This window comes from Vulpes vulpes, chromosome 15 (assembly GCF_048418805.1).
Source record: "Vulpes vulpes isolate BD-2025 chromosome 15, VulVul3, whole genome shotgun sequence".
Classification (NCBI taxonomy): domain Eukaryota; kingdom Metazoa; phylum Chordata; class Mammalia; order Carnivora; family Canidae; genus Vulpes; species Vulpes vulpes.
Genome location: NC_132794.1, coordinates 25796495 through 25811998, shown reverse-complemented (window position 1 = coordinate 25811998; position 15504 = coordinate 25796495). Strand labels below are relative to the sequence as shown.

The 15504-nt window shown below is 37.1% G+C and overlaps 1 long non-coding RNA gene and 1 pseudogene across 1 annotated transcript in view; both read left to right on the top strand.

The window, feature by feature from the left end:
- LOC140595813 (uncharacterized) overlaps nt 1–15504 on the top strand; it is a 187492-nt gene that overhangs the window by 128189 nt on the left and 43799 nt on the right. The gene's annotated exons all lie outside the window — the stretch shown is intronic.
- LOC112917686 (growth hormone-inducible transmembrane protein-like) lies at nt 6121–7211 on the top strand (annotated as a pseudogene).

The window sequence follows — 15504 nt, the reverse complement described above, 5'->3', positions numbered from 1 at the left end:
AAGGAATAGCCAGCAAAGGTACTAAAAAGAAATGAACAGAAAAAGTAGAAGGAAAATTGTGGATGTATGATGTAAACTAAAGAACAGGGGTAAGCAAAAGTATAGTCTATGAGTCAAACCTGACCTTCTTCCACTTCCTGCCTCCAAACTCTCACCCGGCTTGTTTTTGCACAACCCCTAAACCCCTAAGGTAAAAATGGTTTTCATGGTACAATAACAATGTTGAACAGCTGTAACAGAGACTGTTTTTAGGCTATATTATCTGACCCTTTAGAGAAAACACTGATGATCCCATAAATAAAGAATGATTTTAGGAAAAGAACTTGTGAGCTATATCAAATGCTATTGTGAAGTGGGATAAAATGAGAACAAAAATATGACCACTGGACAAAAAAATATGACCATTGGTTGTCTGGTATTCTGGGTCTATTGAATGTGTTACATCACTAAATTGCAGATGTGTAAAAATCTAACCCCTTTCCTCCTAAAACTGAATTTTACCAACTTTTGAACTACCCTTCTCAAATTCAAGATATAATCAGTCACATTTCCATCGTGTCTCCCACAGACTCTTTTGAGTAAATATTCAATCCATATTAGAATCCTCAGATTCTCCCCACCTAAGGGTGATTTAAGCTCCCGACAGATTACTTATCATTCTAAAACTGAGGAGAAAGACTACCTGGTCCACAAGTCTCCTCCACTGACCTCCACCAAGATACATATTCTTCACAAATTTTGGTGGTTGACATTCACTTTCTGGTCTGTTTTCTACCCTTCAGGTATGAGGGTGATGGCAGGCATACTCTATCTTCATCACACCAATTATGTATGTCAGGTTAAGTCTTTTAGGTCCCACAATCCCTATTTAACCCTTCTCAGTTGGGCACTTGGAAACTGTGGCATCACATACCACACTGGATAAGCAAAAATCTGTGACTGTTTGCTCATCTACTAACATTCTGCTATTCAAGAAATTTCTCTGAAGACCTGAATTCACATTAGGCATACCAAGGAAGCAAGCCACAAGCCCTTTATAATTTTGTTCTAACAAAACTTAACAAAAATGTAGAGGAAATGCAGGTCTGAGCTTGAGACTTGCTTAAAGACATTCCCCAAGATCTGACTCTTCCTTTCTCCCCACAATTCTGAAGCTTCTTTCAATCTTAGCATCTCTTCCAGTGGAGGAAAAACTGATTCTTACAAATATTTTACTCATTTAAAAATTCTATTTAATATGGCAAAATAAGGAATGAGAGGTGACATTCTAGCATATTCTACACATATTTTAAAAAATGAGTGAATATTATTTTAAAAACTTAATGCCATAAACTCAACAACTTAGATGAAATGGACAAGTTCCTTAAAAGACACAAACTGCCAAAACTCTCCCAAGAAGAAACAGATAAACCTAGATAGTTCTATATATTAAATAAGGTGAATTCTTAGTAAACACTCTTCTCCCAAAGAAAAATCTACTTCTAGGTGTCTTCACTGGTAAATTCTATCCTACAATTAAAAAGGAATCAATACCAATTCTCATAAACTCTTCTGGAAAACTGAAGCTATAATACACCTAAGCTTATTTTGTAAAATCAAGATTACTCAGATACCAAAACTAAACAAAGACATTGTAAGATTTTTTAAATGCAAAAGAATATAACCTCCATAAACATGGATACAAATATCCTAAACAAAATTTTAGCAAATCAAATCCAATCGTACATGAAGATGATAATACATCATGATCAAGTTGTGTTTATCCCTGCAATGCAAGGTTGGTTTTATATTTTTTTAAAAATCAACCCCATATAATTTACCACATTAACAATCTTAAAAAAAACATATGACCATTTTTATTGATGTGGAAAAAGCATTTGATAAATTTCAACATCTATTCTGACAAAAACTATTCATACTAGTAATGGAAGGGAACTTCCTCAAATTGATAAAAGGCATCTATGAAAAACCACAGCAAGGGTGAGGGATAGGCAAAAGAGTGAAGGAGATTGGGAGATGCAGGCTTCCAGTAATGGAATGTATAATTCATGGGAATAAAAGGCACGCACTGTCAATGGTATTGTAAAAATATTATAAGTTGACAGGTGGTAGCTACACTTGCAATGAGTATAGCATAATGTATAGAGTTGTCAAGCTACTATGTTGTACACTTGAAATGAATGTAATACTGCATGTTAATTGTTCCATAAAAAAATAAATAAAAGTTATAGTATATAAAAAAAAACTACAGCTAACATCATACGTCATGGTAGAGTCAGATTAGGAGCAGAATGGAAATTGTATTGATGTCAGGTTAAAAACGAAGACTTTATTCAATAGACCAGAGAGATGGTAAATTGATTTCAGCTCTAATGCCAATTCTGATCAACTATACTAACAAGGATTCTCCAAGACCAAATTCAGATTTCATAAGAAAGGGAGGTTTGATTAAAGAGCAATATGAGGAGCACCTGGATGGCTCAGTTGGTTGAGCATCTGCCTTCAGCTCAGGACATGATCCCAGGTTCCCAGCCCCACAATGGGCTTCCAGCTCAGTAGGATGCCTGTTTCTCCCTCTCCCTCTGCCACTCCCTCTGCTTGTGCTCTATCTCTGTGTCAAATAAATAAATAAAATCTTTAAAAAAGAGAGAGAGAGAGAGAGCAATGCGAGATGGTATGTGATATTATTCTCACTACCAACAATGGGAAGTCACTATTAGTGAAAATGGGAATTATATCAATAGAGAATAAGATAATCTAAAACTTGAAAGGACACAAAATTTTAAATTCATGTTTTGGAAAGAACATACTGATGAGAGAATGCAGAATAACTCATATAAGAGATCAAATAGAAGCTATGTATTGTATAATATATGCAATACTGGGGTACTTTTTTAAGAATTTAAAAAGAGAAATATAAGATTACTTATGTCTATAAAGATCAGAGAAGAGATATGCCAAACCATACTAAAGAACCAGATGATCCTTAGACTAAGACTTCACAGGAATTGAATAATAGGTTTTGCCATACTAAAGAAATTATTATTATTAATCAGAAGGGGGTGGCTATTATTATAATTATAGAAAGTAGAATGCCAACAAAAAAAAGAATTATCAATCTATCTACAGCACTCTTCAAGGAAAAGAATGTCCTGGACCATTAAAGGGTTTGTTTGATACTAGTGCCACTCCATACCTTCTTAACACTAGCCATCAAAATCATTGACCAACTCATCTTCCTCTGATTCTATTCCTACCACCAACTTTCTTTTTTTTTGTATATATTTTTTATTGGAGTTCTATATGCCAACATATAGCATGCTCATCCCGTCAAGTGCCCCCCTCAGTGCCCATCACCCAGTCACTCCAACCCTCGCCCAGTTCCCTTTCCACCACCCCTTGTTTGTTTCCAGAATTAGGAGTCTCTCATGTTCTGTCACCCTCACTGATATTTCCCACTCATTTTCTCTCCTTTCCCCTTTATTCCCTTTCACTATTCTTTATATTCCCCAAATGAATGAGACCATATAATGTTTGTCCTTCTCTGACTGACTTACTTCACTCAGCATAATACCCTCCAGTTCTACCCACATTGAAGCAAATTACCACCAACTTTCTAATTATCTTTTGGTTTGCATGTGATTTGTCTTCCAAGAGAGTATACTGACTAATGAACTCTGATCTCTGTTCCAAATTTATTATAAATTTTTAAATTAGCATTAAGTTTTACATATGCATTTATTATGACTTCAGCCAGGCATGCCCCAGAGCCCTCTAACTTCAACATGCATTGACTCGCATATTTCTCAGATGACAGAGCTGAGATCCTCACCCTGAACTGCAATAGCTACCTGAACTTTCTACCACTTTAGAAACATACAGCTAGGGGCACCTAGGTGGCTCAGTCGGTAAGCTTCTGCCTTCAGCTCAGGTCCTGATCCCAAGGTCAGTGAGGAGTCTACATGTATCAGCTAACTTAAAGGAATTCTGAGAAATAAGATGAAAGCTATACAAAGAAAAAACTGTCTCATGTCCAACCTTGAGGAAAAACAAATTAGAATTTTTCTGATGAGCGGGGGGTATTGCAGATGGGTATTTGTATCATAGGGCCAATAAAACTCACATTCTCAGATTCAATTAGCAATTAGCCCTGCAATTTGAAGTAGAAGCTTAGGATAAACAAAAATACATATGCAAAAGTTATGCCCCACCATGCTAAAGTAAAATTTAATCAACAAATAATGGATGTTACATGGCTGGAATTTCCTCCATTTAGTTTCCAAACTAATTATTCAAATTTCAAATGACCAGTTGAAAATCAGAGAGCTAAATACTCCATCTAGATGTGTCATAAACTGCAAACACTCATGCTAAAAACTGGATTCACAACACATCCATTTAAAAATTATTTTGAGAAGATATTATGTTCAATGATATAGGTCTTCCCATTCTCTATTCCCTCTTTGAGAAAACATAAATGACAGGACAGCAGACAGACTAAACATTTCTGGTATATATACCCCAAAGTTAGCTACTTTATCACACACTTCTATATATTCTTTACAATTATGGACATTATTCAGCAAATAATTGCACAGAATAGCTTGTTAACATGGCCTAGTGCCTTCAGACCTTTCTACACCTTCTTGTTTCAAAAGCTTTCTATCTCAGTGTGGTATAATTCCACAGGTCTCTGTAGAATCTCTACACTGCCTCTCCATTAGTGCTAGGATATTAATTGACAAGAGAACCACAAGGTCATAACTATCAATCCCAGGAAGAGTATACTTTTTTTTTTCCCTATAAAAATAAGTTTTTTGTATGACTGATGATACACTGGAAAATCACTGCTTTAACAGGGTATATACCTCTATGAATAGTAAGGATATTTTAAAATTTTGGTTTATACCCAACAATAATAGAATAAAAGATATGTTACTAATGATTTCAAAGCATAATTTCTAAATAGGGCTCCTTTGTTCCTTTCTTACCATTACAACACAACCGTTGTAATGTCCTGACTCTGAACAAGCACATATACACAAATTACATGAATCCTATATTTTACTAAAACCTGAAAAGATTTTGCTCTATTTAAGATCTATAATACTTCACACAATTACATGATGTGCTCCTTCTCTAGCTTAGTTTTTTAACACTTTACCTCAGGGTAAATCGTAATAATAAATATTTACAATATCCTGGCCAAGATTTTAGATAAATAAAACACCAGAAAAAGAAAATGTTAGACCGGTGTCTTAGTCTACTTAAACTGCTATAACAAAATACCATAGACCAGGAGGCTTAAAAACAGACATTTACTTCTCACAGATTTAGAGTCTGAGAATCTCAGATTAAGCTGCCAGCAGATTCAATTCATGGAGATGGCCCTTTTCCTAGGTTGTTCTTGCTGTGTCCCCATATGACAGCGATAGCTCTGGTGTCACTTCCTCCTTTATAAGGGCACTAATGCCATCATGGGGGCTTCAGGATATGAATTTTAGAAGACAATTCAGTCCATAGAAGTCTGTTTGTAGTATTCACACAACCTTCTTCAAAATCAATTCAATATTTAAAAAAAAAATCAATTCAATTTAATTGAAAGATTTTTTTAATTGTAATATTTGACAAAGCCAAGTTTATTACAACCTATTTTTCCCCTTTACAAGTCATTGTTCAATAAGAAATTTAATAATACTAAGAAAACTATCAATGCAGATCAAACTACTAGCAAAAATAATACTGTGAAAATATTTATTTTATAATGAGTGTCCTTTCTTTTGAAAATACATTGAAAACCAGAGTAATTAATTTTGTATATTAAAAATTGTTTTTATCCATCCCTTATGATAGTACTCATAACTTGTAACTACTTATATAAGACATGTTGCCAATAGTAAAAGAGAAATGTACCAAATAGGAATATTATATTATTCAGAGTAAGCTGGGCTGAAAATAGCAAATGGACTCTGAATTTCAGCAGCTTAAGAAAATTTAAAGTAAAGAGTGGGCAAAGGACTAGGAATGTATGAACATTTGCGTTTCACCAGTCCAGAAGGGTAACTGCACGGTTGAGGTGACTAGGGACTGACCATTTCAATCTGCTTGGTAAACCTCACTATGCTGACTCTAAGACTTGTGTATTTCTGGACACTACCTTCCAGAGAGTTCCATCCAGCTTTCACCAAGGTCTCTTCTGCTGTGAAGAATTCCACCACAAAGAATCAATGGCTCTTAACATCCAGCAAAGAATATGCTTAACACGTAGCAGGGAACTGGTATCTGGTATGGAAAAGCTGGCCAAGAACTCAAGGAGGCAGTACTGGAACCATTGGGCTGGTCAAGAACTCAAGGAGGCAGTATTGGAACCATTGGTAGAAAAATATTTAAACTTGATCAGTTGAGAAGATGGCTTATTGCTATTTGGTCTTGGAGCATTGTGCTACTATGGCTTAGGAATATACAATTAAATTGGAACTATTGAAAAGGCTGTAATTTGGCCTCAGTACGTTAAGGATAGAAATCATTCTACATATATGTACTTCTCCAGAAGTATTGGTTTTACAGTTTTGTCCACCCTGGAAGTGAACAGAACTCTGCCCATGAACTTCATGATGAAAGGCTCTTGGGTGACAATCAGTGCAACCTTTGCAGCCATAATTGGAGCTGGAATACTGGTATAATCAATATTATTTGATGAGAGCCCAGGACCCAAAGCCACTTGCTTAGTTACTATATTCTAGTGTGAAGGGTGCCATAGTGGCTCCTAACATGATATGGGGCAGTGGGGAGGCTCTTCTCATCAGAGCTGCATAGTACACAGTAGACATCAAAGCCCTTGCACTGTGGTCATGTGCACACTCAGTGGGAAATTTCCAAACATGACAGCATCCCTGGGAGTGGGGCTGGGTCTTATTTTTGTATCCTCACTAGGATCTATGTTTTTTCCATCTACCACTGTGGATGGTGCCATTCTACTCTGTGGCAATTTATGGTGGATTAGTTCTTTTCAGTGTTTCCTTCTATATAATATGCAGAAAGTAATCCGGTGTTTGGAAATAGTACTAATATATAGAGTTCAAAAAACAGTCTCATCAATTCAATGCTGGGAATCTACATGGATACGTTAAATATATTTATGTGAGTTGCCACTATTCTAGCAACTGGAAGCAACAGAAAAAAGTGAAATGACTCAGCTTTTGACTCTTCCAAATAAGGACACACATTTTCAATTTTCATGTTTGAGTAATTCTAAAATGCTTTAATGAATATGAAAACTAGGTTTGTGTTGTGAGAATTTAACTGTTTTATCTATTTTATTTTATTTTTCTAAGATTTATTTATTTATTCATGAGAGACACAGAAAGAGGCAGAGACACAGGCAGAGGGAGAAGCAGGCTGGGGACTCAATCCCAGGACTCAGGGATCACAACCTGAGCCGAAGGCAGATGCTCAACCACTAAGCCCCACCCAGGTGCCCCTGTTTTACCTATTTTAAAATGTATTTGGGGGATCCCTGGGTGGCGCAGCGGTTTGGCGCCTGCCTTTGGCCCAGGGCACGATCCTGGAGACCTGGGATCGAATCCCACATCAGGCTCCCGGTGCATGGAGCCTGCTTCTCCCTCTGCCTGTGTCTCTGCCTCTCTCTATCTCTCTGTGACTATCATAAATAAATAAAAAAAATTTAAAAAAAATGTATTTGGTTAAGTAAAAATTAGCAAACTGTGTTTACCTGTATATTTCTGAAATTCAAAATGTTAACAAGTAATAAGTGAAGTACAGGTTTGGTAAAGGGACCAAAGAGAAGTAAAGGTTACCTGCAGTCTTTCTTTGAATACTTAGCACTTGCATAATTGGTGGTGAGCCAATATGAAGAGTCTGGCTATTTGGAAACAAACAAGTCACTGCTGTTTTTATAATCATCTGATAAACCAGTCAAAAGCATGAAGCATAAAACAAAGACAACAGTGATTCACTCTCCCACTATTCCTTCACTGTGCTCTTTGCCACATAGATGTGATCATGTTTGACTTCTCATTGTTTGACACCATTAGGACAGTCTAGAATGTTCATTATACAGAGAACTCCTGATATATAACACCAATATATTCCTGACATATCGGTAAGTTTTACTTTTGAACCTTCTAGAACAAAATATCCGCAAAACTCTTGTCAGGACAAAATACTTAGAGCAAGAAAATAGATGCATTTTTAAATATACAAACACTATGTTCATAACTGTCGTTTTCTGCATATTTATTAAGAAATATTTAACAGAATACATGCTTTTTGTCTTTCTTATCTCTTCAAGCTTTGAAGATTTTATCAGGAAAGCCTGTTTGTGACTTCCACTTGAGATTATGAAATCAGTTTTCCTCCTAAGAATTGGTTTCTTGAGTTCCTTCTCAGACTAAGCACTAAAACAGGAAGGCAAAGCTAGTCTTTCTTCATGAATTATATCAATCAAAAATGTAATAGGCAAAATACCTCGCTAGAGTTTCCCCTAGCAGATTTTTCCTTCTCTTCTGCATACACTATTAGATTGTGTTTATATTTTTAAAATAAATATACCATATTCAGCAAAAGAACTGAGAATAGAGTATCATTTATTTAACTTTATTTATTGCACCATAATCTGCCATGATCAATTTGTGTTTACAGGAACCACAGAGAGAAATTAAACAGGGATATGATGTTACTAACTCCTCTCTCCATAGTCCTTTAAATATTTCATAGTGGCACTAAGCTGGGCGGGTCCTCTGGTGTTGTACTGTTGCTTCTGATTTTTGCTGAAAATGAGGAAATAGATTCAGGGATATCCCATGAGCCTTCCTACAATGATGGCCTCTTATTTCACAGGTCGGGAAATGAATTTTAGAGTTCCGCCAGTCACAAAATATGCATTCAGTGATTAGGGAAGTGCCTTCCAAGTAGATACATGTACCATGGGGTTCATCAAGAAATAGACTTAGGCCAGAGTTCCATTTACATCCTGAACTCCATAAACCCCTACTTTATCCAGAAGACCATAGTGGCGTTTTGGGTCACTGGGTAACTGTGTAACCTCAGATCTTTATCCAAACAATGCTCATAGTCTAGGAGTTTCTTTTCCTCCAGAACAGTTACCTTGGTAAGTAACTACAGCTACCTGGGGGAAAACCTGTATTTCTCTCATAAATTTATATGTTGATATTGCAAAGATCTTTCTTAGTGGAATCTGGCCTCTTTTCAAGCAATGAGTATTGGTGTGTGAACTTATATTGGAAAACTGAGTGAGACACTCTAATTTTTCCAATGCAGAGTCTAACTTCAGGCTTTTGTTCATCAGATATTGTATTTCTGTTGTTGTTATTGTTGTTGTTATGAGGAGCCATCCCAGAGGCATATCTAAACATGTTAGACTTACCAAAACATTAAAACTTTGCCCCCATGTCAATAGGTTTTTCCCGATACAGATGCAGTGAAACACTAGGACACCTACACCCTGATGTTTATAGCAGCAATGTCCACAATAGCCAAACTGTGGAAGGAGCCTCGGTGTCCATCCAAAGATAAATGAATAAAGAAGATGTAGTATATGTATACAATGGAATATTCCTCAGCCATTAGAAACAACAAATACCCACCATTTGCTTCGACGTGGATGGAACTGGAGGTTGTTATGCTGAGTGAAATAAGTCAATCGGAAAAGGACAAACATTATATGGTCTCATTCATTTGGGGAATATAAAAATTAGTGAAAGGGAATAAGGAAAAGGAGAGAAAATGAGTGAAAATATCAGTGAGGGTGACAAAACATGAGAGACACCTAACTCTGGGAAATGAACAAGGGGTAGTGGAAGGGGAGGTGGGCGGGGGGTTGGAGTGACTGGGTGATGGGCACTGAGGGGGGCACTTGGCAGGATGAGCACTGGATTTTATGCTAAATGTTGGCAAATTGAAGTCCAATAAAAAAAATTTTAATTGGTTTTTCCCTACCCAGGCTTATAATTTATCCCTTGAATTCTAACATCCTGAAGATCCTATATACTTTCCTCTGGTTCCTGACAGCATATGTTAGCCAAATCTTGTGACTTCTTTTGTTTGTGAACTATTCCCTCCCATAGCAAGAATTTTATTTTCTTTTTTTAAGATTTTATTTATTTTTTCAGCGAGAGAGTGAGAGTATGTGTGAGTGGGGGGAGGAACAAAGAGAAAGAGAAGGCATGAGAGAGTCTCAAGCAGACTCTGCACTGAGCATGGAGCTTGTTGCAGGGCCCAATCTCACAACTCTGGCATCATGACCCGAGCCAAAATCAAGAGTTGGATACTTAACCAATTGAACCACCCATATGCCCCAAGAATTTTATTTTCTAGTTCAGGCTGTGTTGAGCTCTTATCATAATATTAAGTAGAGGACACAGGGAATGACAAGAGCAGAAGTTGTGGGCTACAAAGCATTGTGTTTTAAGTTGCTAGTGTTGGCTAAGGTTTTCACATGTTCTCCAAACAAGAATAGTCTTTTTTCTCTGGCATGAGATTCTTTGCAAGCTTAGAGAATTTAGGGAAATTTGGCCATGTTTGTCAGTCTTAAGTCTCAGGCTTATAGTCCCCTTTTATGAAGATCTTGTCTCTGACATAGGGAACTGTTAAGGCTACTCTTTATTGGTCTGCTACACTTATAATTAGATGTTGGTACAGTGACAAGAAGGATCCACAGGCCTACATTGTTTCCTATAAGGGAAAAGAGACCAAGATGAACATCCAATTTCTTCAGCCTTTGACACTGTCTTAGTGGGCCTAATTCTGTCTTGGCTCATGCAGAACAATAAGTGAATTATGGCTCAAACAAATGGGGACATCCATCTAGGAACAAATAATAGGAACAAGACTTTTAGATGCCAGCAAGTGCATATTTTGGCACTAGCCCCTTACCTCCACCAGTGGCTTTATAAGCCCTGTGTAACTGCTGCCCTACCAGGTCTTTGCCAGCTTTTCCTAACCATGGAGCCTCCCCTGCCCCTGCAGATGCCACAAGATCAAGAGCTCCACCAGCCACTCTGCCCAATAATGGAGGCTGTCAGAAGTCTCTCTCCCACTGGGGAGTCCTGTCAACAGCCTTGCAACTAAGAAACACCCTCAACTAGCTCTTCCTAATCAGAGCCCTGTTAGGGACCTCAGGACCACAAAGCCCTTCTTACTGGCTCTGCCAGACATGCATTCCCATAAAGAGCCTGGCCCCACTACAAAAGCTTCACTTGACCCAGGAGCCCTACATATCAGCCCTATCAAGGAGCCTCATTCAGTAGCATTGCCCCATGTTGGAACCCCACCAGTATGACTGTTGAGCCCTGTTACTGGTTCTACCCAATTGACAAAACCCCATCAATAGCCTCATTACACTGTGAATCCCTGCCAGTGGCCTTGCCTAACTGTAAAACCTCTCTATCCAGCCCCTCCTGACTGCAGGGGTCCCAGCAACAGGTCTGCCTGACCATGGAACACTGATGGTTGATCTCATTTGACCATCAACACTGGCAACAGATCCTGCACAACTTTGGAATCCAGCAGCAGGCCCCATTTATCTGCCTATGGCCCCAAGTAAGAGATTCCAGGTGACTACAGACAGCACAACTGGCTCATCTAGAATCCACGGCTGAGTGACTGGTGAATGCCTTTCTCTGCTAAAGCCAGTCTGTAAAGATCAGAAAAAGTGTCCACATCTTTAAATGTATAGATACCAATCCAAGGATACAAGAATCATGAAGAATCAGGGAAACATGACACCACCAAAGGAAACTCATAAAATTTCAGTAATTAACCCCAAATATATGGAGATATATATAATGTACTTGACATCAAAAAGAAGCTCCATATACTACAAGAGAACACAGATAACTAGATGAAATCAGGAAAACAATACATAAACAAAATGAGAAGTTCAACAAATTAGTAGAAACCATAAAAACAAAGAGAAATCCTAGAACTAAAGAATACAGTGATTGAACCAAGAAATTCATTACAGGGATTCAACATCAAACACACTCAAGTAGAAGAAAGAGTTAGTAAACTCAAAAATAAGTCATTTGAAATTATCTTGTCAGAGGAGCAAAAAGAAAGAATGATAAAGAATGACAACAGCCTATAAAATTTATAGGATACCATCAAAAGACAATATATACATTATGGGAGTCCTAAAAGAAAGTAGAAGAGGACAGAAATACTTTCCAAAAACTAATGGCTAAAAACTCCCCAAATCTGCAGAGGGAAATGGACAACTAGATTCACAAAGCCCAAAAATTTTCAAATAGGTTAAACTTGAAGAGGTCTACACCAAAACGCATAACCAAATAATCAAAAATCGAAAATAAAGAGAAAATTCTGCAAACAACAAGAGAAAAGTGACTCATTACATTCAAGAGAATCCCCATGAGACTATTGGCAGATTTCTCAGGAGAAATTTTGCAGACAAGAAAAGAATGGGATGATTTGTTTAAAGAACTGAAAAAAATACCAACCAAGAATACCATACACAGCAAAACTGTCCTTCGAAAATGAAGGAGAGATAAAGCTCTTCCCAGATAACCAAAAACTGAGGTAATTTTTCACCAGTAGAGCTACCTTCCAAGAAGCAGTCTTGCCAGCTCCCATAATTATATGAGCCAATTCCTCAAAATAAATCTCTTTCTTTTTTTTTTTTAATTTTTTATTTATTTATGATAGTCACACACACAGAGAGAAGGAGAGAGAGAGGCAGAGACACAGGCAGAGGGAGAAGCAGGCTCCATGCACCGGGAGCCTGACGTGGGATTCGATCCCGGGTCTCCAGGATCTCGCCCTGGGCCAAAGGCAGGTGCCAAACCGCTGCGCCACTCAGGGATCCCAATAAATCTCTTTCTATATGCATACATACATCCTATTTGTTGTTTCTCTGGAGAATCCTGACTGACTCAGATGAGACTCTATTTTTATGCTTTTATACTTTTAGAAAAGAAGACATCTCCAACCTCTTAAGACCAAGAACAGGATGATAATTACCTTTTTAACAATAAATGATCCTACTCCAAAATCCAATCCAGAGTATATGCTCCTAAAGGCCACTCCCAGAACCACCTGTCTTAGCATGGGCTCTCCACAGATCAGTCTTATTTTCTGTTTCCATTCATGAGTCAGTGGACACTAGGGCTGTTTCCATAATTTGGCTATTGTAGTTAATGCTGCTATAAACATAGGAGTGCATGTAACCCTTTAAATTAGTATTTTTGTACTCTTTGGGTCAATACCTGGTAGTGCAATTGCTGAATTGTAGGATAGTTCTACTTTTTGAGGAACCTCCATACTGTTTTCCAGTGTGGCTGCACCAGTTTGCACTCCCACCAACAGTGCAAGAGGGTTCCCCTTTCTCCACATCCTTGCCAACACCTGTTGTTTCTTGTGTTGTTGATTTTAGCCATTCTGACAGGTGTGAGGTGATATTTCATCGTAGTTTTGATTTATATTTCCCTGATGATCAGTGATGGGGCCAGAGAGTGTTATGCTAAGTGAAATAAGTCAGTCAGAGAAAGACACATACTACATAATTCACTCAAATATGTAATTTAAGAAACAAATGAGCAAAGAGGGGGGAAAAAGAGAAAGGGGAAAACCAAGAAACAGACTCTTAGCTATATAGAACAAACTGATGGTTACCAGAAGGGAGGTGGATGGAGGGATGGGTTAAATACATGATGGGGATTAAGGAAGGCACTTGCTGTGATGAGTACCAGGTGTTGTCTGGAAATGTGGAATCACTGTATTGTACACCTGAAACTAATATAATGCTGTGAACTAAATGGAATTTAAATAAAAACTTAAAAATAAGTTTAAAATAAATTTAAAATTTTTTAAGTCAGATACTTTATGAATGTCAGTTTCTAATAATGCCTAGTTTATAATCATCTTGATACTTTTCAGGATAATTAGAGTTTAAATTCTTTCTTTCTTAGGTGTGTGTAGATGGGTGCTTTAATTCTGAAACTACATAAATACAGTTTCCTTAATACTTATGTAAACCTACTTTTAATATTTTTATTCCACTTATCTATTCACTATTCACATTCATAGAAGTCTTCTTTGTAACTGTTATTATATGGACTCATAATTCACTTTTTGACAATCCTCATCAAATTTGTAGCAACATATTAGAACCTTGATCTTATCGACATAATATCTAAAAGGCATTTACTTTAGAATTTTATTTTACAAATATTTTCAATACTCAAAGAACAGCACTAAAATCTCAACAGAGATTCCACTATCCCAGTGGGAATAAATCTCTACCAGCTGAAGCTATCTGAATCAAAGTAATTTTCTATATACGTCCCTTCATAAGTAAATACAATATTTTTATACTTCTCTACCAATACTAGAGAAAATACTTGAACTCTGCTGCCTTAACATTACCCTAGGCATGAAACAAGAGAAAATGTAATCATAATATCAGCAGTTCTGTTTAAATCTCCTTCAAAGAAGTTTGGATAAGGTCTCACACTGTGTCTGAAAGTAGATATTTATAAATTGCTTTGAATTATATGACACCTTTCTTCTCCCAAGGAGCTTATTCTGATAGCATTTATTCTGTGGCATTTCAAATAATTGATTTGTTTCGGTGTGCATGTCCAGAGGCCCCAAGGACATGGCCATGTTTTTCACAGACCTAATAAGTAAAATTAACTTGGGGCAAAAACCAATGAAGGTAAGCTAATGCAATCTAGCGGGAGGAACAAAGACTCAGCATGTTGTATGTCATTCATCTTAGAGACTATTTTAATGTGTGCTGCAAAAATATTGAAGATATATAAGTTATTGAATTTTCTATTTCTATTCCTGGCCCTATGCTGACTCAGTAACTGATCATGGGCAAAAAGTCACTAAACTTTTTGCAGCTGCAATATATTTATTTAGTAGAAATTATGTTATTGGTCAGCTGTGATTTAACAGTATTACTTGCCAGACATTATAGTAATGGATGAGGTCATATTGTATATAACTTTAAATTCCTTAGATGGTGAGAAGTAGCAAATCATAGCTCATATCTCTTAGAGGACAAAAGAGACCTCCTGCTGCTATGCCACTCTGGGTCCACCTTAATGTTACTTGACCCATAAAAATTCCTTAGATTCTCTCATGAACCTTTGCCTCAAGAGAACTTTACAATATCGCCTGAATTGAGGCATCAATGATCAAAGATCTTATCTAATTTAATAGAAATTAGAACAGAAAATGGTGCTAAAACCTCCAGTTTTTAGTAAACACATGCCATAAGACAGACATTAACTCCATTCCCTGAATTTACAATATAACTATTTTCTATTTTTTTAAGATTTTATTTATTTATTCATGAGAGACACAGAGAGAGAGAGACAGAAAGGCAGAGATACAGGCAGAAGGAGAAGCAGGCTCCATGCAGGGATGTGGGACTTGATCCCAGATCTCCAGGATCAGGCCCTGGTCTGAAGGTGGCGCTAAACCACTGAGCCACCTGGG